The 24,036-nt window shown below is 41.6% G+C and overlaps 1 protein-coding gene across 1 annotated transcript in view; it reads left to right on the top strand.

Annotated features, from left to right (window-relative positions):
* LOC121549549 (coagulation factor XIII A chain-like) overlaps positions 1-24,036 on the top strand; it is a 51,767-nt gene that overhangs the window by 5,138 nt on the left and 22,593 nt on the right. The window lies entirely within an intron of this gene.

The raw sequence follows: 24,036 nt of genomic DNA, 5'->3' as shown, positions 1-24,036 counted from the left end.
TTACTAAATGTAATCTGTTATAGTTACTAGTTACTGGTCCAAAATTGTAATCAGTCATGTAAATTTTGGATTAAGTAACGCAATCTGATTACTTTCAGATTACTTTAATATAAAAAAATGTATATTACCAATTGAACGACATCTATTGCAGGATAAATCAATGTTAGAGTTTACACAGCTGGCCATACATGGATGATGCATTTTACTCTATGGGTTAGGCTTCTTCTAACCTATTGCTTTCTATATACTTCAATACCAATACTAAAACGAATAGGCTATATATTTTCATTAAAAACTCAAGTCTGTCAGATTTCCAGTCATTCCAATTAATTGAATACCCCTTGATCTTCAAGAATAAGACTTGTAAATATGAAAATATAGATTAGCCAAATTGTCTTAGCCAAAACTAAAGACTAATTAACTTACTCTGTTTTTTATGATTTTGTTGTCATGGAGGACTAATTGGGCTCATTGCTTCAAGTTGAAAAATAAATGCTGCTCTCATGAAATGGCATGCTTTGAGCAATACCGAAAAGTGCTATTTGCATGTGAAAAATGAATGCCAAATGCTGCATTTGCTATAGGTCTATTGTTGACACTTTGATATTTCGATAATTTGCAGCTGTTTAAGTCTATCAAATGTCTGCGAGTATGAGCATGTGTTCATTAGGCCTATGGATTTTTTTTATCAGCACAAATTGAGCAATACAAGTCCCACTTGTGGTCTTCTTTAATTAAACTAGTTTTTCACAATATGTGGAGCACAATACTATAACAACACTGGATGAGACCCAGATGCAGACACGGGAGACAGATGGTTTGAGTCTCTGAGATGTATTAATATAGAAGGGGCAGGCAAAAGGCAGGTCCAGGGCAGGCAGAGAGTTGTAATCCAAAACAGGGTCAAACAGGGGCATAACGGCAGGCAGGCTCAGGGTCAGGACAGGCAGAAAGGTCAGATCTGGGAAAACTTGCAAAACAAACTTGAGAGCAGGAGAAACGGGAAACACGCTGGTAAGACCTGACAAGACAAAACGAACTGACAACAGACAAACAGAAAATGCAGGTATAAATACACAGGGGATAATGGGGGGAAATTGGAGACACCTCAGGGTGACACAAGCACAAGACAGGGGAAACAGCTCAGGGTGTTACAAATACCAAATAGGAGTTTAGAAAGGAGGAGCTCCCTCAAACTTTTATTCCATAGGCTGGGATCAGCACTATGCTGCTGTTGCAAGAGCGCATTTTTCACTGTCTGTCAACTAGTCGCAAAAACAATAATTGATAGGCAGCTTAAACTTCTTCAATTCAACCATTATTGGGTTAAAATACACATATACAGTACCAGACAAAAGTTTGGACACACCTAGTCATTCAAGGGTTTTTCTTAATTGTAAAAAAAAAAAAAATACATTGTAGAATAATAGTGAATACATCAAAACTATGAAATAACAAATATGGAATCATTGTCACACCCTGATCGAGAGAACTCTCGTTGGTTGGGTCAGGGTGTGAGTTTTCTGTTGAGATCTATGTTAGTGTATTTCTATGTGATAGATCTAGGTTGTATTTCTATGTTTGGCCTTGTGTGATTCCCAATCAGAGACAGCTGTCGCTCGTTGTCTCTGATTGGAGATCATACTTAGGTAGCCTGGTTGCCTACCTTAGTTGTGGGATCTTGTTCCGTTTGGGCTTGTATGTGTATAGCCGGAGGACTTCACGTTACGTTGTTTCTTGTTTTGTTGTATGTTTATTTAGTTAATAAACATGTATGCTTTTCATGCTGCACCTTGGTCTGACCCGTCTCTCAATGATCGTGACAATCATGTAGTAACCAAAAAAGTGTTAAACAAATCAAAATATATTTTATATATTTGAGATTCTTCAAATAGCCACCCTTTGCCTTGATGTCTGTTTTGCACACTCTTGGCATTCTCTCAACCAGCTTCACCTGGAATGCTTTTCCAACAGTCTTGAAGGAGTTCCCACATATGCTGAGCACTTGTTGGCTGCTTTTCCTTCACTCTGCCGTCCGACTCATCCCAAACCATCTCAATTGGGTTGAGGTCGGGTGATTGTTGAGGCCAGGTCATCTGATGCAGCACTCCATCACTCTCCTTCCATAACATCTCCTCCTCCATGCTTTACGGTGGGAACTACATATCAGGACCTGAAGCAAGGATATGCATATTCTTGATACTATTTGAAAGGAAACACTTTGAAGTTTGTGGAAATGTGAAATTAATGTAGGAGAATATAACACATTAGATCTGGTAAAAGATAATAATAATAATAATAATAATGTTAATAAAAAATGAATAAATGTTCCATCATCTTTGAAATGCAAGAGAAAGGCCACAATATAATATTGCAGTTTAGGTGCAATTTGGATTTTGGCCACTAAATGGCAGCAGTGTGTGTACAAAGTTTCAGCTTGATCCAGTGAAGCATTGCAAAACTGGACTATTTTGGCATTTTTCCTATTTTGTTGCATTACAACCTGTAATTTAAATTGATTTTTATTTGGATTTCATGTAATGGACATACACAAAATAGTCCATATTGGTGAAGTGAAATGAAAAAAATTACTTGTTTCAAAAAATTCAAAAAAATAAATAACGGAAAAGTGGTGCGTGCATATGTATTCACCCCCTTTGCTATGAAGCCCCTAAATAATATCTGGTGCAACCAATTACCTTCAGAAATCACATAATAAGTTAAATAAAGTCCACCTGTGTGCAATCTAAATGTCACATGATCTGTCACATGATCTTAGTATACAGTGGGGAGAGTATTTTGATACACTGCCGATTTTGCAGGTTTTCCTACTTACAAAGCATGTAGAGGTCTGTAATTTTTATCATAGGTACACTTCAACTGTGAGAGACAGAATCTAAAACAAAAATCCAGAAAATCACATTGTATGATTTTAAGTAATTAATTTGCATTTTATTGCATGACATAAGTATTTGATCACCTACCAACCAGTAAGAATTCCGTCTCTCACAGTTTTTCTTTAAGAAGCCCTCCTGTTCTCCACTCATTACCTGTATTAACTGCACCTGTTTGAACTCGTTACCTGTATAAAAGACACCTGTCCACACACTCAATCAAACAGACTCCAACCTCTCCACAAAGGCCAAGACCAGAGAGCTGTGTAAGGACATCAGGGATTCCCCTTAAACCACTAAAATGTTGTTTTAGCAGTATGCTTAGGGTCATTGTCCTGCTGGAAGGTGAACCTCCGTCCCAGTCTCAATTCTCTGGAAGACTGAAACAGGTTTCCCTCAAGAATTTCCCTGTATTTAGCGCCATCCATCATTCCTTCAATTCTGACAAGTTTCCCAGTCCCTGCTGATGAGAAACATCCCCACAGCATGATGCTGCCACCACCATGCTTCACTGTGGGGATGGTGTTCTCAGGGTGATGAGAGGTGTTGGGTTTGTGCCAGACATAGCATTTTCCTTGATGGCCAAAAAGCTCAATTTTTGTCTCATCTGACCAGAGTACCTTCTTCCATATGTTTGGGGAGTCTCCCACATGCCTTTTGGCAAACACCAAACGTGTTAGCTTATTTTTTTCTTTAAGCAATGGCTTTTTTCTGGCCACTCTTCCGTAAAGCCCAGCTCTGTGGAGTGTATGGCTTAAAGTGGTCCTTTGGACAGATACTCCAATCTCCTCTGTGGAGCTTTGTAGCTCCTTCAGGGTTATCTTTGGTCTCTTTGTTGCCTCTCTGATTAATGCCCTCCTTGCCTGGTCCGTGAGTTTTGGTGGGCGGCCCTCTCTTGGCAGGTTTGTTGTGGTGCCATATTCTTTCCATTTAAAAAAAAATGGATTTAATGGTGCTCCGTGGGATGTTCAAAGTTTCGGATATTTTTTTATAACCCAACCCTGATCTGTACTTCTCCACAACTTTGTCCCTAACCTGTTTGGAGAGCTCCTTGGTCTTCATGGTGCCGCTTGCTTGGTGGTGTCCCTTCCTTAGTGGTGTTGCATACTCTGGGGCCTTTCAGAACAGGTGTATATACAGTGGGGAGAACAAGTATTTGATACACTGCCGATTTTGCAGGTTTTCCTACTTACAAAGCATGTAGAGGTCTGTAATTTTTATCATAGGTACACTTCAACTGTGAGAGACGGAAAACAAAAATCCAGAAAATCACATTGTATGATTTTTAAGTAATTAATTTGCATTTTAAAATGCCAATTAGTCCAGCAGGACAATGACCCTAAGCATACTGCTAAAACAACATTTGAGTGGTTTAAGGGGAAACATTTAAATGTCTTGGAATGGCCTAGTCAAAGCCCAGACCTCAATCCAATTGAGAATCTGTGGTATGACTTAAAGATTGCTGTACACCAGAGGAACCCATCCAAATTATTTTATATTTTATATTTTTTTGTCATTTAGCAGACGCTCTTATCCAGAGCGACTTACAGTTAGTGAGTGCATACATTTTTTTTTTTTTTTTTTTTTTTTTTCTTACTGGCCCCCCATGGGAAACTTGAAGGAGCTGGAGCAGTTTTGCCTTGAAGAATGGGCAAAAATCCCAGTGGCTAGATGTGCCAAGCTTATAGAGACATACCCCAAGATACTTGCAGCTGTAATTGCTGCAAAATGTGGCTGTACAAGGTATTGACTTTGGGGGGGGTGAATAGTTATGCATGCTCAAGTTCTGTTTTTTTGTCTTATTTGTTCTTTGTTTCACAAGAAAAAATATTTTGCATCTTAAAAGTGGTAGGCATGTTGTGTAAATCAAATGATACAAACCCCCCAAAAATCCATTTTAATTCCAGGTTGTAAGGCAACAAAATAGGAAAAATGCCAAGGGAGTGAATACTTTCGCAAGCCACTGTAACTATAGAGAACATACAAAAATGATATGGTAATACAAAATGTAAGTAATACACACAAGTAATAAAATAGTATGGTAATACACACTCCCAGGAATGTCATACATGATGGATCATTAGCTTATACACTAACTTTCACACATCTAAATGGCCGGGCGGGGTGGGTGTGGAGCCAGAGACAGCAGGGGTTCAAACTGTAGAACCCAATTCCTACATTTGAATATAAAAATGGATTTTATCAAACAAAACTATGCTACAAGATTACTGAATGTAAGTACATTATTTACTTCAGAGGTGAATGTATCCAACCAGTTGCCGTGATAAATGTGTTGTTGTTGTGCACTCTCCTCAAACAATAGCATGGTATTTATTCACTGTAACAGCTACTGTAAATTGGACAGTGCAGTTAGATTAAAAATAATTTAAGCTTTCTGCCCATATAAGACATGTCTATGTTCTGGAAAGTTTGCTGTTACTTACAACAGTCATGCTAATCACATTAGCGCACGTTAGCTCAACCGTCCCGTATACGGGACACCAATCCCGTAGAGTTTAATTCCAATGCACCGTACAGTCATTCTGATTCACATGTAAAATAGTATTTTGAGTGACTAACACATCACCCAAAAGTATATTTTCTCTCGTATCAAACTACCAGGAAGTCTGAAAAAACAGACTGAGTGGGCGGGCGGGCAGGGAGCTAGTAGGCTGAATGGGCAGGGAGCTCAACTTGACTGATGGTTATTTGAAAACGCCTATGCCAAGCAACATGGATGCAGTGAGCAGTTTTGCAGTGAGATTATTTGAAGCAAATTTGCTGATACACAAAGCAACTCAAACAACGGGCAAGACCTCCCCTGCTTCCAGGCACAGGATACTGAAGCGGGGGGGGCTTCCTTGCATTGGTCTCTGGTGGCAGTGGTCTCCGACCGTGCTCCCGGACAAACGACAGCCACTGTTCAGGAGGGGCTCGTGGGTGACCACCCAGGATGGACTTCTGCACCGGCTCGGTCGAGCAGGACGGAGCAAACTGTGCAAGATGTTGGCACGATGGACCCGTTTGCTCCCAACCCTACACAGAGAATCAAAAAGAAGCTGTTAGACAAGGCCACATTTGAACACACACATATCACAACCAATACTCTGGTTTCCAAAGTTAAAAATTGATTGTGACTGAGGCTGATGCGGTGACCATATTTCCACCACACCGGCAGTCAAGAGTCATGACAACAGTAAAATTCCCGTTGACAGTCACGGTAGTCTCCTCTTATGCTCTCTGGACATGCGTTGGTTCTACCCAACTTGCTAATGACCATCAAGTCGCTAATGGCCTGGTACTCAGGGCTCTATTGTCCCTTTAACCACTCTGACATCAATGCAAATGCAATTGAAAATCACATCAAAGAGTTATCATCCAAACAGTATTGCGCTTTTAAAACTGATCATCAATTTGAAGAAAGAAGTTCAACAACAGGTTGAAACTGAGTGGAAAACATGGACGTTGTGAATGTTGTTTATTGGGGAATTTTTTACCAGAAGAAGAGAGACTGTAGATTCTTCAAACAACAACTTTATTATAATATTTGCAAAAATGGAGCGGTTAACAATCACTCAATGGTGCAGAGTTAAGAGCCCAATGAACAGAGTTGGGTCTCAGCTTTTATAGGAAAGTACAACCTCTTTGTTTACGTGGAAGTTAGCAGATGTGTGGAAGCAGAGGCGGGGAACATAGTGTAAAAGGTGATTCACTTGTCTGTGCAAATTAAGATAGCTGATGTTGCCACAGCTCACACCATTGTCTGTTCATTTCTGCAAGTTCCTGCAGATAGTAAAACACGGGATGTGTCACATGCTGCGGTCGCACCCAAACAGCTCTTAGTTATACACCCAGTCTTATGACTAAGTCACATAAAGACAAGTTTGTATCAGGTTAGAAAAAAAACTAGCATATAACAAGAGACAATTCTCTAAGTAAAAAACAGCATAGCATGTCTGAATGTAATTTCCCCCCACATTTCCTCCCTTTTGCGTCTCAACCTAATAGAAAATTACTTACAAGCATTTTCATCAAACAAGCAACATGAGGGGAAAGAGGGAAAAGGGAAGACTTTCTTACACTTAGTACATTACAGTCACAAATTACCTCCGTTGTCATTGAGTTTCAAACCTTCACAGTGCAATTCATTCTTGCAAGGGGGAAAGGAACATATGAATTAAACATCAGTACATGCTTCATCACCACACACAAGGCAATCGCTTCGTTGACACTGTCCACATCGCCAGTGGCCCCTATTACTATCCTGGGAGCACCATTTACAGAACCCCTGCTGTGGGCATGGCCTATGGACATGCTGCACCATTAATTCAATGTTTTCACCTTGGTGTTCTGGATTATCATCTTCATCAGACATGTAATCAGGCATAGGGAATAAATCAGGTAAATAGGGTTCTGGGGCATGGCGAAACAGTGTCAATGGCTTTGCTGCACAAATTCTTAAACAAAAGCTATAATAAGCATTATTGCAAAAAATATAACTAAGCCATAAATAAACCAATGAAATATTGTAGCCCCCCAAACACCAAACAAAGACTGAACCCATCCAAACAGATTCCAATCGTTGTCCGGTTGGTGATCATTTGTGAGATCACTGCTGAGCTCTTTCAAATGTTCCACTACAATAGTCAAGTTACCCTCACCCTGGGGTATGAATATACAGCAATGGCCACCTATCATTTAGCACACTCTGCAGGATATGTGATGCTACTACTACAGCGAATTTCCCTTCCGGTGAGGTGGCTTCCTGTATACAGGGATCTGTAGCTAGTCTTTCAAGCATTGCACCTTCTTTGATGAACCCCTCCCTGAAAGTTGACAATAGTGTATGACATGACAACACTATCTCTGCTAGAATCTGCAACGAACACCCTTATGCAAACATTCTGTCTCAAACACATGCCCCGTATGTACTTAGCCTCCGGTTACAAATACATTTGCACATAAATCATTCCATCTATCCCATAACACGTTAGTCACTACTGCTAGTCCACTTATATACAGTATCAGTCAAAAGTTTGGACACGCCTACTCATTCAAGGGTTCTTCTTTATTTGTACTATTTTTTACATTGTAGAATAATAGGGAAGACAGCAAAACTATGAAATAACACATATGGAATCATGTAGTAACCAAAAAAGTGTTCAACAATTTGAGATTCTTCAAATAGCCACCCTTTGCCTTGATGACAGCTTTGCACACTCTTGGCATTCTCTCAACCGACAGACTATGAGCCTTGTAAGTAATTAATTGTACTGTATCATCCAGAAAGCCATATGTATTGATGCGCTTTAACATTAGAATAATGATAACATGATAAATCAAAACCCCAACTATCAATATATACAGTGGGGGAAAAAAGTATTTAGTCAGCCACCAATTGTGCAAGTTCTCCCACTTAAAAAGATGAGAGAGGCCTGTAATTTTCATCATAGGTACACGTCAACTATGACAGACAAAATGAGAATTTTTTTCTCCAGAAAATCACATTGTAGGATTTTTTATGAATTTATTTGCAAATTATGGTGGAAAATAAGTATTTGGTCAATAACAAAAGTTTCTCAATACTTTGTTATATACCCTTTGTTGGCAATGACACAGGTCAAAAGTTTTCTGTAAGTCTTCACAAGGTTTTCACACACTGTTGCTGGTATTTTGGTCCATTCCTCCATGCAGATCTCCTCTAGAGCAGTGATGTTTTGGGGCTGTCGCTGGGCAACACAGACTTTCAACTCCCTCCAAAGATTTTCTATGGGGTTGAGATCTGGAGACTGGCTAGGCCACTCCAGGACCTTGAAATGCTTCTTACGAAGTCACTCCTTCGTTGCCCGGGCGGTGTGTTTGGGATCATTGTCATGCTGAAAGACCCAGCCATGTTTCATCTTCAATGCCCTTGCTGATGGAAGGAGGTTTTCACTCAAAATCTCATGATACATGGCCCCATTCATTCTTTCCTTTACACGGATCAGTCGTCCTGGTCCCTTTGCAGAAAAACAGCCCCAAAGCATGATGTTTCCACCCCCATGCTTCACAGTAGGTATGGTGTTCTTTGGATGCAACTCAGCATTCTTTGTCCTCCAAACACGACGAGTTGAGTTTTTACCAAAAAATTATATTTTGGTTTCATCTGACCATATGACATTTTCCCAATCCTCTTCTGGATCATCCAAATGCACTCTAGCAAACTTCAGACGGGCTTGGACATGTAATGGCTTTAGCAGGGGGACACGTCTGGCACTGCAGGATTTGATGCCTGGCGGCGTAGTGTGTTGCTGATGTTAGGCTTTGTTACTTTGGTCCCAGCTCTCTGCAGGTCATTCACTAGGTCCCCCCGTGTGGTTCTGGGATTTTTGCTCACCGTTCTTGTGATCATTTCTTTTCATTTCCAGATCGAGGGAGATTATCAGTAGTCTTGTATGTCTTCCATTTCCTAATAATTGCTCCCACAGTTGATTTCTTCAAACCAAGCTGCTTACCTATTGCAGATTCAGTCTTCCCAGCCTGGTGCAGGTCTACAATTTTGTTTCTGGTGTCCTTTGACAGCTCTTTGGTCTTGGCCATAGTGGAGTTTGGAGTGTGACTGTTTGAGGTTGTGGACAGGTGTCTTTTATACTGATAACAAGTTCAAACAGGTGCCATTAATACAGGTAACGAGTGGAGGACAGAGGAGCCTCTTAAAGAAGAAGTTACAGGTCTGTGAGAGCCAGAAATCTTGCTTGTTTGTAGGTGACCAAATACTTATTTTCCACCATAATTTGCAAATAAATTCATAAAAAATCCTACACTGTGATTTTCTGGATAGTTGACGTGTACCTATGATGACAATTACAGGCCTCTCTCATCTTTTTAAGTGGGAGAACTTGCACAATTGGTGGCTGACTAAATACTTTTTTCCCCACTGTATATAGACAGTATGTACTACTTATTTTACCAGTATTAACTTTTCTCATTACAGCCCCCGTTTATCCCTGTCTTACACTGACGCGGCATGTTAATGACAGATCGACATCTCAATGCATTTTTTAACCAAAATTACCATACATTTCCCTGTGTGCAGACCTCCACAATCAACCTGATTCACAAAATAAACAGTTTAGAGCATTCCTAAATCAATTTACGGGCACAGTTGACCACCTGCCTCTTTCCCGGCACTCTTCTTCTGGCGTCTCCTAATTTTCTTCGTCAGATAGCGTTAAAGTTCCTCCTCCCAATGGCACATATGTAACTCATGTCTGTCAAAGTGGATGGCCCTCGATAATGTCTCTCACCTGAGCTGCCACTGTCCTTTACAGTCCATTATCGTCTTGTCCATTTTCCTACCAGTACACCAGCAGCATGAGAGAAGTTTGGACAGGATCTCTCTCCCTGCTCACTCCACGTGGACTCATTTCGCACTCCTTCGAGAAAAGGCATGAGAGAAAAGGCAGTTGATAGCTTCGACTGGATTCTGTGTACAGGTTGCTGGCTCTGACTCAGGTCTTACAGTAGAAGTGGTGATGACAGGGCCATAGTGAACGTCATTTTCGCCATTACTTCAGCCGGTTAGAGGGGGTGAAGTTCACATTGTTCTCCATCAATTTATTCCTTCCATGCATCAAGATACCATCTGTAGTCACTATCGCCATAACTTTGAGAGAGGACAGACCAAAACAACAGTTTAAGACGTTTCTGATTCTGGAAATCCAGACCAACTATTCAACTATGACAAATTATTACATTCCCAATTTTCTAAAACAAATGTCAAAGAGAATTACAACACATTATTGAAACAATTTTATACTCCACTATCATCTTGGCGATCTCACTGCAAAGTTACAGGGTCAGGGAGTTAGAGCCTAACCCTTAGGGAGAAATCCCGACCATACAGCAGACCCAATCTGGTGAGATTTGTATCGAAATAAAGACAAAACAAGTACAACCAAAACAACAGCAATACACATCTTCATATTATACTTAAATCTCACCCAATGTCTCTATCATTTCTAGTGAGGGTGATCAGGCCTTACCAGAAAGTCAGGACAAAGGTCATTCAACACCATTAAGTATTTTTCTTTCCCTTTTCTTTCCCTGTACTTCCGAAACCTTTTAAAAACATTTCAAACATTTCCATCATTTTGCTTACCCGGTTTACAACCAAATTAAAAAGACACCACACAATAAATCAAACACGGTATTAACACCACTAACAAATATTCAAAACCGGTAGGTTGTGTGTGCATGTGCTGGTGTGTGTGGTAAAACGTAGGGCAAAAACAAACACATTTCCAGGCCTTACTTATTTGGGAGCTCCCTCTACGGCCGGATCCGGAAACCTTTATACTTTATAAAACTGCAGAATTTCACTAACTGCTCTCCCAAGACAACAACCTCGGGAAACATTTCAAAGAGAAGGAACATAAACATTTCGTTAGTTTTCACTTTGTTAAATCTTAATCAGTCCAAACAATTCAAAATTCTAATTCCAATTAACTTCCCATTTCCTTTGTTACCTTCACTAATCAACATATCTGTTTCCTTCAACTCAGAAAGCCCTCTGTCTTTCCGTCTAACGTTACTTTACCAGATGAACAAAACATTTTAAATTTCAGACAAAACAAAACATGATAACTTCTGTTCACAGGGAGGCCACTGTCCTCCCTCCACTCATTAATCGTTTGTGTTTTAATCCAACCCAACATTTATGTACCCTTTATGTAGCCTATACTACACTTAGACACGGCGGCATTTATCTCGCCACCCATTCTAACGATTTACTCCCGTATATGACTGGTCTCTCTTTTCCCCCATGATTTTATGTAACCACCGCACTACAATGCCCTTCATGTCTATGAACAAAACAATTTTAAAGGTAATTTTAGGTTTGGCAATCCCAATGCTGGTGCCTGACAATTGCTTTTTCAAAACTCTACAAACAATTACTCACAATATTAACTCCACTCTAATTTCTCGTGACCCCTCCTCCCATTCGTCAATTCTATAAAGTGTCTCACGAGATTGAAAAACACCTAGAGTTTTCTGAGCTTGCAAGGAGTGTTTGGCCTGGTAATTTTAACTTGTTACCTTTTAGAATCCATTCCCCTGGAATTTCGCATAGATTCTTCAAACCCCAAAATTGGTTTTACACCCGTTGCCATGTAACATTATCCGGGTATTGTTACTGGTCCTATGGTCAGAAACATGGGGTAGTAGTTGTATCGCTTTCGATTCTGCCCGTTTCCCCACTAAATATAATACTTTTCCTGTTGTAAATGTAGCCAATTTTGAGCTCCCTTGCCCCATCACACTCACTTTTCCAATGACTAACGGGCCCCTCATCAAAAACAGGGTTCTGACGCTCTGTACCTGGGGATAGATTCACTGCTCTTTCCTCCCTGTTTCTTTGTCTTACCTTGGCCGTTAAAACCACAGTTAGTGACTTTCACTGTGGCCCTATTAACCACACGCACGGCTGCGAAGTGAGCGGAATTAGATTCCATTCTCAAAGCCTCCTTTACTATTTCATCCCAATTTAAAATGCTGGTCCACTACCCCCGTAATATCCAATTTGATAACAGGTTTCAAACCTGCCATCAAAGCATACGTACACATTCTATCAACATACTCACAAACCCAGTCTTTTTTATGTTGATTACAGCTACTCATTTTGGTTTTGTCGGTTTTGTTTTTCTGTTGATAGAACACTAACATCAAAACGCTGGTGTACTGAGCTTTTGATATATTTTTTAATGTTATTGTTCCAACTCACAATAGCATCTCTAAATTCTTTATTAGATTGGAATTTTCCGTCAGCAGGGAAATGCTGCCCAATTTTATCCATGATTGGAATTTTTCTCATATTCGAACTGAATTGGTAGAATGCGCCTACACTTCTTTTAGTGCCTCTATGGCTTTGCTATAGTTTACCTCTTCTATTCCCCCTTTTATGGATGGTTCAGAAACAACAGATGACATTTCAATGGTGGTTATTTCTGCACCTCTCTCGACGGTGTCCAGAGTGTTTAGATTTCCTCACTCACGGTTCTAATGCATTCCAGGTGACTACTTCATGAAGCTGGTTGAGAGAATGCCAAGAGATTTGTTTAACACTTTTTTGGTTACTACATGATTCTGTATGTGTTATTTAATAGTTTTGATGTCTTCACTATTATTCTACAATGTAGAAAATAGTAAAAAATAAAGAAAAACCCTTGAATGAGAAGGTGTGTCCAAAATTTTCACTGGTACTGTATGTCAATTTTAACAATTTTCCAAGGTAGTGATACCCACTTCCCCGGAGAGTAGTTATGGTATTTGTGACTTTTAATTGGTCACGGCACCTGATACCTTGCATTAGAACCAATACTGAAGTGTTTGCCAATTTACTACTGGAGAATATGTGAGACCTAATGTCTTATACAAGTTTCAAGCTTCAAATATCACTGTTGTTGACAACACATATTACCAAAATTAGGGTCCATCGTCCGCCCGTAATATAAATCTCTCGTCAATACACACACACTCAGGAAACAAAAACAAACACACAAAACAAACAGTATTTGGTTAGGAACGTCTTCCTTTCTTATAATTTAAAAATAGTAATTTATTCTCCATGAAAACATTTTTAATTACTCTATTACTCAAATTTCTCACCTGCAGGAATATTTTCTTACTTCTACCTCAGGACCCTGTCCTGGTATCTCTATAGTACCTCAGGATCTCCCCCCCCTCCTCTCTCTCTGTGGATGACTTCGTCAACCACTTTGAAAAGAAGGTTGACGACATCCGATCCTCGTTTGTTAAGTCTAATGACACTGCTGGTCCTGCTCACACTGCCCTACCCTATGCTTTGACTTCTTTCTCCCCTCTCTCTCCAGATAAAATCCTGCGACTTGTGACTGCAGGCTGCCCAACAACCTGCCCGCTTGACCCCATCCCCTCCTCCCTTCTCCAGACCATCTCCGGTGACCTTCTCCCCTACCTCACCTCGCTGATCAACTCATCCTTGACCGCTGGCCATGTCCCTTCCGTCTTCAAGAGAGCGAGAGTTGCTCCCCTTCTCATAAAACCAACACTCGACCCCACTGATGTCAACAACTACAGACCAGTATTCCTTCTTTCTTTTCTTTCCAAAACTATTGAGCGTGCCGTCTTTAGCCAACTCTCTTGCTATCTCTCTCAGAATGACCTTCTTGATCCAAACCAATCAGGTTTCAGGACTGGTCATTCAACTGAGACTGCTCTTCTCTGTGTCACGGAGACTCTCCGCACTGCTAAAGCTAACTCTCTCTCCTCTGCTCTTGTCCTTCTAGACCTGTCTGCTGCCTTTGACACTGTGAACCATCAGATCCTCCTCTCCACCCTCTCCGAGCTGGGCATCTCCGGCGCGGCTCACTCCTGGATTGCGTCCTACCTGACCGGTCGCTCCTACCAAGTGGCGTGGCGAAAGCTGTCTCCGCACCACGTGCTCTCACCACTGGTGTCCCCCAAGGCTCAGTTCTAGGCCCTCTCCTTTTCTCCCTATACACCAAGTCACTTGGCTCTGTCATATCCTCACATGGTCTCTCCTATCATTGCTACGCTGACGATACACAACTAATCTTCTCCTTTCCCCCTTCTGATAACCAGGTGGCGAATCGCATCTCTGCATGTCTGGCAGACATATCAGTATGGATGACGGATCACCACCTCAAGCTGAACCCTGGCAAGACGGAGCTGCTCTTCCTCCCGGGGAAGGACTGCCCGTTCCATGATCTCGCCATCACGGTTGACAACTCCGCTGTGTCCACCTCCCAGAGTGCGAAGAGCCTAGGCGTGACCCTGGACAACACCCTGTCGTTCTCCGCCAACATCAAGGCGGTGACCCGCTCCTGCAGGTTCATGCTCTACAACATTCGGAGAGTACGACCCTGCCTTACACAGGAAGCGGCACAGGTCCTAATCCAGGCACTTGTCATCTCCCCGTCTGGACTACTGCAACTCGCTGTTGGCTGGCCTCCCTGCCTGTGCCATTAAACCCCTACAACTCATCCAGAATGCCGCAGCCCGTCTGGTGTTCAACCTTCCCAAGTTCTCTCACGTCACCCCCTCCTCCGCACACTCCACTGGCTTCCAGTTGAAGCTCGCATCCGCTACAAGACCATGGTGCTTGCCTATGGAGCAGTGAGGGGAACGGCACCTCTGTACCTTCAGGCTCTGATCAGTCCCTACACCCAAACGAGGGCATTGCGCTCATCCACCTCTGGCCTGCTGGCTCCCCTTCCTCTGCGGAAGCATAGTTCCCGCTCAGCCCAGTCAAAACTGTTCGCTGCCCTGGCACCCCAATGGTGGAACAAGCTCCCTCACGACGCCAGGACAGCGGAGTCACTCACCACCTTCCGGAGACATTTGAAACCCCACCTCTTTAAGGAATACCTGGGATAGGATAAAGGAATCCTTCTACCCCCCCCAATTGTAAAGTGGTTATCCCACTGGCTATAGGGTGAACGCACCAATTTGTGAGTCGCTCTGGCTAAGAGCGTCTGCTAAATGACGTTAATGTGCCCTTGAGCAAGGCACTTAACCCTAATTGCTCCTGTAAGTCGCTCTGGATAAGAGCGTCTGCTAAATGACTAAAATGTAAAATGTAATGTAAATGTTATCCTGGAATCGCTTTCATCAGGACTCTGTCCTGGTATCTCTAACACGCGTGACCTATTCCCAGAACAGAATTTTGAAAAAGTTCCCAGAACTTACCCCAATTGGAGGTTGCGTTTAAGAAAATCAGTCTCACCCTTAATTTATTTTGTCTGCTCGGGATGGCGTATCCGTCCACTGATGCTCCCTACCGGGTCCGAGGCGGATCCCTTTCTGCTTTGCTTAATCAGAGTGTGGGCTCCTTGAGCCACGTCTACTGTAGCCCCCCTGCACGGTTAACCTTGGTCTGCCCGGGAACAATCAGCAGGCAGAGTTAGCCATCCAATCCTCGTCGCCAAATTGTCATGGAAATTCTAACCAGAAGAAGAGAGATTGTAGATTCTTCAAACAACAACTTTATTATAAGATTTGCAAATATGGAGCGGTTAACAATCACTCAATGGTGCAGAGTTAAGCTTTTATAGGAAAGTACAACCTCTTTGTTTACGTGGCAGTTAGCAGATGTGTGGAAACAGGGGAGGGGAACATCGTGTAAAAGGCGTTTAGCTTGTCTGTGCAGATTAATTTTCCACACAGCTGAGTTCCTGCAGATAGTAAAACACGGGATGTGTCACATTCTGCGGTCGCACCCAAACGGCTCTTAGCTATATGCCCAGTCTTATGATTAAGTCACACAAAGACAAGTTTATATCAGGTTAGAAAAAAAACTAGCATATAACAAGAGACAATTCTCTAAGTTAAAAACAGCATAGCATGTCTGAATGTAATTCCCCCCCCCCCACATGTTTTAAAGCCTAACACAACAAAAAGGACAGTGCTGTGTAAGGTGATGATTAATTACAAACATCCATACACATATTAGAGCTTATGCATACGCATAGGCCTATAGATGAACCCAAGCCCCCCCAAAAAACAGAATTAAAATAATGATTGTGCCGTTATACAATACATAGACTACTGCATATTACACACGGCAGAAAAATATTTAAATAAAAAACATTTTTTTCTTTGGTACATAATTGGTCTAGCCTATACTCCAAAATTAAACAAATTCTAGTAAATTGCCTTTGAGTGTGGACTGTATTATTGTGTATACTTGATGGACTGGCTACGCTCCAAACTTTCTATCCATGTATCTGGGAGAGAACGTATAGGCCTATTCGATGCTGTTGGTTCATTGATTGTGCATGGTGGCTTACAGAGTTAGCCTACAATTATAGAGAATTTGTATTTGATTTTGAATAGCCTACAAATAGGGCATTTTGTTATATTTTCATAATTAATAGGCTGAAATATTACCTTTAGCTACAGAATAACTCACCACCTTGCGTTTCCATCTCCTCCTCACTCTCCATCATTCCTTCAATACTTTCTCGAGCGGGCAGAGAAAGGGTCTGTCAACAGTTTAATTAAATATACTATACAGTGCATTCGCAAAGTATTCAGACCCGTTTACTTTTTCCATATTTTGTTACGTAACAGCCTTATCCTAAAATGGATTCAATTGTTTTTCCCCTCATCAATCTACATAGAGTAAAAACAGTTTTTTTGACATTCTTACAAATATATAAAAAAAATTAACGGAAATATCACATTTACATAAGTATTCAGACCCTTTACTCAGTACTTTGTTGAAGCACCTTTGGCAGCAATTACAGCCTCGAGTCTTCTTGGGTATGACGCTACAAGCTTGAAACACCTTTATTTGGGGAGTTTCACCCATTCTTCTCTGCAGATCCTCTCAAACTGTCAGGTTGGATGGGGAGCGTCGCTGCACAGCTATTTTCAGGTCTCTCCAGAAATGTTCGATCAGGTTCAAGTCCGGACTCTGGCTGGGCCACTCAAGGACATTCAGAGACTTGTCCCGAAGCCAATCCTGCATTGATTTGGCTGTGTGCTTAGGGTCGTTGTCCAGTTTGAAGCTGAACCTTCGCTCCAGTCTGAGGTCCTGAGCGCTCTGGAGTAGTTTTCATCAAGGATCTCTCTGTACATTGTGCCGTTCATCTTTCCCTCGATCCTGACTAGTCTCCCAGTCCCTACCGCATAAAAACAGCCCCACAGCATGATGCTGCTACCACCATGCTTCACCGTAGGGATGGTGCCATGTTTACTCCAGATGTGAAGCTTGAAATAACACATTTGGAATCATGTAGTAACCAAAAAAGTGTTAAATAAATCAAAATATATTTTATAGTTGAGATTCTTCAAATAGCCACCCTTTGCCTTGATGACAGCTTTGCACACTCTTGGCATTCTCTCAACCAGCTTCACCTAGAATGGTTTTCCAACAGTCTTGAAGGGGTTCCCACATATGCTGAGCACTTGTCTGCTGCTTTTCCTTCACTCTGCGGTCCGACTCATCCCAAACCATCTCAATTTGGTTGAGGTCAGGGGATTGTGGAGGCCAGGTCATCTGATGCAGCACTCCATCACTCTCCTTCTTGGTCAAATAGCCCTTACACAGCCTGGAGGTATGTTGGGTTATTGTCCTTTGAAAAACAAATTATAGTCCCACTAAGCCCAAACCAGATGGAATGGCGTATCGCTGCAGAATGCTGTGGTAGCCATGCTGGTTAAGTGTGCCTTGAATTCTAAATAAATCACAGACAGTGTCACCAGCAAAGCACCCCCACACCTTAACACCTCCTCCTCCATGCTTTACGGAGGGAAATACACATGCAGAGTTAATCTCTTCACCCACATCGCGTCTCACAAAGACACAGCGGTTGGAACCAAAAATCTCCAATTTGGACTCCAGTCCAAAGCACAAATTTCCACCGGTCAAATGTCCATTGCTCGTGTTTCTTGGCCCAAGCAAGTCTCTTCTTCTTATCGGTCCTTTAGTAGTGGTTTCTTTGTAGCAATTCGACAATGAAGGCCTGATTCACACAGTCCCCTCTGAACAGTTGATGTTGAGATGTGTAACCAAGTTAGCAAGCGTTACTCATACAATATCTTACGAATTTCCAATACAGCCAATACGTATGAGGTCATGTCTACACTTGACACTTACATGCGACTTCTGCTATCAGAATACGAAGCTCGCAGTGAAAAGACGGGTCTAGACACACAAAAGTCGCTGCGTGGTCGGATTGTATTCAGATCTGTCTGACCACTTCAGGAGGTGGTCAGGGATGCATTGTGTGTGGATTTCTCCTCAGTCTGCACTCAATCAGGCTACCGAAAACGCATACAGTGGGAGACATCATCAGCACTCCTCCCACAAGTCTCCAGAAAACGTGTGTTTTGTGACTGAGAGGCACCTTTTGATTATAACATTGGAGGAAATAAGTTCCTAGCATGTGGGGAACGTGTTTGCTGGCCTCATAAATGCTAGCCAGCTAGCTAATACTTAGAAAAACAATGTTTTGTTTGGCTAGAGTTATGCTAACTCATTTGCAATCCCTTTAGCATTGCTCACTAGCTTGCTGTCTAGCTACAGAGGTTAGCTGGCTACTTAGCTACAGTAGTTAGCTACTGCCATCAGTTGTTGTTGTGTTATCATATTTTGCCTATTCCACCGTTTGTAGAGTACAAACTGGCATTTGAATATAACACGGGAACGGACACAATGTGGACACATTTAAATGTAGATGTAGACACATGACGTGTTCGGAATTCCAAGATCAGAACTCTATGATCAGAGTACAAAAGCTGCATGAACTGTCAAGTCTAGACATGGCCTGAATGTTAGCTAGGTGGCTAAAGTTAATGTTAGCTAGGTGGCTAACATTAGCTAGGCTACGGGTTAGGGTTAACGTTAGTGTTATGAGTTATGTTAAAGGTTTAAGGTTAGTTTTAGGGTTAGGGTTAGGGGAAAGGTTAGCTAACATGCTAAGTAGCAGCAAAGTAGCTAAAAAGTAGCAAGAAGTTGCAAAGTTGATAATTAGCTAAAATGCTAAAGTTGTCCATGATGAGATTGGAACAGTCAACATTTGGGTTGCTAGACATTCGGGTTATATGCCCATCCTTCCAACCAGACCAACCACCCTCGTTTTTTTTGGGTACTTCCTATGACTGGCAGTGGCAGCATGGTGCAAGTAGCTGTGTTGTTGCCGAACAACCAACATGGTGTTAGAACTGAATTTCGCTGAAAACGATGTTAGCATTGTCAGAAATGCTACAAAAAGGTAGCACATCGTTGGTTCTTAACGGACAGAAAAGTGTATGTGAGAGCGATAAATTATGCATTTAATAAAAACAGTTGCACCTTCAAACCTTTTTTGTTTGTTTAAAAAATATATATATATATTTCCCTTTATTACTTTCCAACCCCACCCCCACTCCCCTATTTGGAGTAAACTAGTGAACAACCACACTTAAGCCTCTACTTCCAGCTTATACATACTATACAGTGGGGGAAAAAAGTATTCAGTCAGCCACCAATTGTGCAAGTTCTCCCACTTAAAAAGATGAGAGAGGCCTGTAATTTTCATCATAGGTCAACTATGACAGACAAATTGAGAATTTTTTTTCCAGAAAATCACATTGTAGGATTTTTTATGAATTTATTTGCAAATTATGGTGGAAAATAAGTATTTGGTCACCTACAAACAAGCAAGATTTCTGGCTCTCACAGACCTGTAACTTCTTCTTTAAGATGCTCCTCTGTCCTCCTCTCATTACCTGTATTAATGGCACCTGTTTGAACTTGTTATTAGTATAAAAGACACCTGTCCACAACCTCAAACAGTCACACTCCAAACTCCACTATGGCCAAGACCAAAGAGCTGTCAAAGGACACCAGAAACAAAATTGTAGACCTGCACCAGGCTGGGAAGACTGAATCTGCAATAGGTAAGCAGCTTGGTTTGAAGAAATCAACTGTGGGAGCAATTATTAGGAAATGGAAGACATACAAGACCACTGATAATCTCCCTCGATCTGGGGCTCCACGCAAGATCTCACCCCGTGGGGTCAAAATTATCACAAGAACGGTGAGCAAAAATCCCAGAACCACACGGGGGGACCTAGTGAATGACCTGCAGAGAGCTGGGACCAAAGTAACAAAGCCTACCATCAGTAACACACTACGCCGCCAGGGACTCAAATCCTGCAGTTTTTTTTATTTTATTTCACCTTTATTTAACCAGGTAAGCCAGTTGAGAACAGGTTCTCATTTACAACTGCGACCTGGCCAAGATAAAGCAAAGTAGTGCAATAAAAACAACACAGATTTACATATGGGGTAAAAAACATAAAGTCAGAAATACAACAGAAAATATATATACAGTGTGTGCAAATGTAGCAAGTTATGGAGGTAAGGCAATAAATAGGCTATAGTGCAGAATAATTACAATAGTATTAACACTGGAATGCTAGATGTGCAAGAGATTATGTGCAAATAGAGATACTGGGGTGCAAAAGAGCAAAATAAATAACAATATAGGGATGAGGTAGTTGGGTGGGCTAATTTCAGATGGGCTGTGTACAGGTGCAGTGATCGGTAAGGTGCTCTGACAACTGATGCTTAAAGTTATTGAGGGAGATAAGAGTCTCCAGCTTCAGAGATTTTTGCAATTCGTTCCAGTCATTGGCAGCAGAGAACTGGAAGGAATGGCGGCCAAAGGAGGTGTTGGCTTTGGGAATGACCAGTGAGATATACCTGCTGGAGCGCAGACTACAGGTGGGTGCTGCTATGGCGACCAATGAGCTAAGATAAGGCGGGGATTTGCCTAGCAGTGATTTATAGATGGCCTGGAGCCAGTGGGTTTAACGACGAACATGTAGTGAGGACCAGCCAACAAGAGCGTACAGGTCACAGTGGTGGGTAGTGTATGGGGCTTTGGAGACAAAACGGATGGCACTGTGATAGACTACATCCAATTTGCTGAGTAGAGTGTTGGAGGCTATTTTGTAAATGACATCGCCGAAGTCAAGGATCGGTAGGATAGTCAGTTTTACGAGGGCATGTTTGGCAGCATGAGTGAAGGAGGCTTTGTTGCGAAATAGGAAGCCGATTCTAGATTTAACTTTGGATTGGAGATTCTTTATGTGAGTCTGGAAGTTGAGTTTACAGTCTAACCAGACACCTAGGTATTTGTAGTTGACCACATACTCTAGGTCAGACCCGTCGAGAGTGGTGATTCTAGTCGGGTGGGCGGGTGCCAGCAGCGTTCGATTGAAAAGCATGCATTTAGTTTTACTAGTGTTTAAGAGCAGTTGGAGGCTACTGAAGGAGTGTTGTATGGCATTGAAGCTCGTTTGGAGGTTTGTTAACACAGTGTCCAATGAAGGGCCAGATGTATACAAAATGGTGTCGTCTGCGTAGAGGTGGATCTGAGAGTCACCAGCAGCAAGAGCGACATCATTGATATACACGGAGAAAAGTGTCGGCCCAAGAATTGAACCCTGTGGCACCCCCATAGAGACTGCCATAGGTCCAGACAACGGGCCCTCCGATTTGACACACTGAACTATATCTGAGAAGTAGTTGGTGAACCAGGCGAGGCAGTCATTTGAGAAACCAAGGCTATTTAGTCTGCCAATAAGAATGTGCCAGACGTGTCCCCCTGCTTAAGCCAGTACATGTCCAGGCCCGTCTGAAGTTTGCTAGAGTGCATTTGGATGATCCAGAAGAGGATTGGGAGAATGTCATATGGTCAGATGAAACCAAAATATAACTTTTTAGTAAAAACTCAACTCGTCGTGTTTGGAGGACAAAGAATGCTGAGTTGCATCCAAAGAACACCATACCTACTGTGAAGCATGGGGGTGGAAACATCATGCTTTGGGGCTGTTTTTCTGCAAAGGGACCAGGACGACTGATCCGTGTAAAGGAAAGAATGAATGGGGCCATGTATCGTGAGATTTTGAGTGAAAACCTCCTTCCATCAGCAAGGGCATTGAAGATGAAACGTGACTGGGTCTTTCAGCATGACAATGATCCCAAACACACCGCCCGGGCAACGAAGGAGTGGCTTCGTAAGAAGCATTTCAAGGTCCCGGAGTGGCCTAGCCAGTCTCCAGATCTCAACCCCATAGAAAATCTTTGGAGGGAGTTGAAAGTACATGTTGCCCAGCGACAGCCCCAAAACATCACTGCTCTAGAGGAGATCTGCATGGAGGAATGGGCCAAAATACCAGCAACAGTGTGTGAAAACCTTGTGAAGACTTACAGAAAACGTTTGACCTGTGTCATTGCCAACAAAGGGTGTATAACAAAGTATTGAGAAACTTTTGTTATTGACCAAATACTTATTTTCCACCATAATTTGCAAATAAAATCATAAAAAATCCTACAATGTGATTTTCGGGATTTTTTTTTTCTCATTTTGTCTGTCATAGTTGACGTGTACCTATGATGAAAATTACAGGCCTCTCTCATCTTTTTAAGTGGGAGAACTTGCACAATTGGTGGCTGACTAAATACTTTTTTTTCCCCACTGTATAAGGGGCCTACCATTTTTTTAATTGACTGCATCTTTTTATTTCCCACTTGTATCCTGTTTCAGTAATAATGTAATCAGACCTTCTTCTTGAGTGTCTGATAATCTACCATTTACATATGAGTGGTTAAAACATGCTAATAACGGTCCTCTGAGTATGTCAAAAAAGGTTTGGTATACCTCGACTGGTATGCCATCCAACCCTGGAGTTCTCCCAGACTTAAAGTCTTTAATTGCATCCAGAAGTTCCTCCTCTGTAATTTCACCTTCACATGAGTCTTTCTGTATGGCTGTTAGTTTTATATTATCAATAGAAAAATAATCCCTACAATTAGCTTCAGTTAGAGGAGATGGAGGCGACTGAAACGAAAACATATGCTTAAAGTACTTTGCTTCCTCCTTCAAAATATCATTTAGTGAATCATGAGTGACTGTCATTTGAAACCAGTTTCAGTAAGTTATTTTTGGTAGCATTTCTATGTTGGAGATTAAAACATTATTTGGTGCATTTTTCCCCATATTCCATCCAGTTTGCTTTATTTTTTATAATATATTACACTTGATCTTTCTTGAATAAGTTTCTCCATTTCTTTTTGTTTTTCCTCTAATTTATTCTGAGCCTCTATGTTACAGTTTTTATTGCTATCTATCTGTTCTGTTAGACCTTCTATTTCCTTTGTTAGTATGGATTTTTTTACCTAAATTGCTTTTGTTTTCGAGATAAGTACTGAATTGCATGGCCTCTAAAGGCACATTTAAAAGTGTCCCATACAATAAGGGGATTTGCTGTACCTATGTTATGTTGGAAAAAATCTGTTATAAATTCCTCTGTCCTCGTTAAAAACAAGTTATCATCCAATAGGCTTTGATTAAATTTCCAATATCCTCGCCAACGTGGAAATTCAGTAAGACTAATGTATATGCCAATTATATGATGGTCCTACCGCATTCTGTCCCCTATCAACACTTTTTAAACTTTTGGTGCCAACGAGAATGACATAAGAAAGAAGTCAAGACGACTAGCTTGATTGAGTCTCCGCCATGTACAGTGGCTTGCGAAATTATTCACCCCCCTTGGCATTTTTCCTATTTTGTTGCCTTACAACCTGGAATTAAATTTGTTT

Source organism: Coregonus clupeaformis, chromosome 34, assembly GCF_020615455.1.
Source record: "Coregonus clupeaformis isolate EN_2021a chromosome 34, ASM2061545v1, whole genome shotgun sequence".
Taxonomy (NCBI): domain Eukaryota; kingdom Metazoa; phylum Chordata; class Actinopteri; order Salmoniformes; family Salmonidae; genus Coregonus; species Coregonus clupeaformis.
Note: the sequence above shows the minus strand (reverse complement) of the source record. Positions and strands in the feature narration are given on the sequence as shown.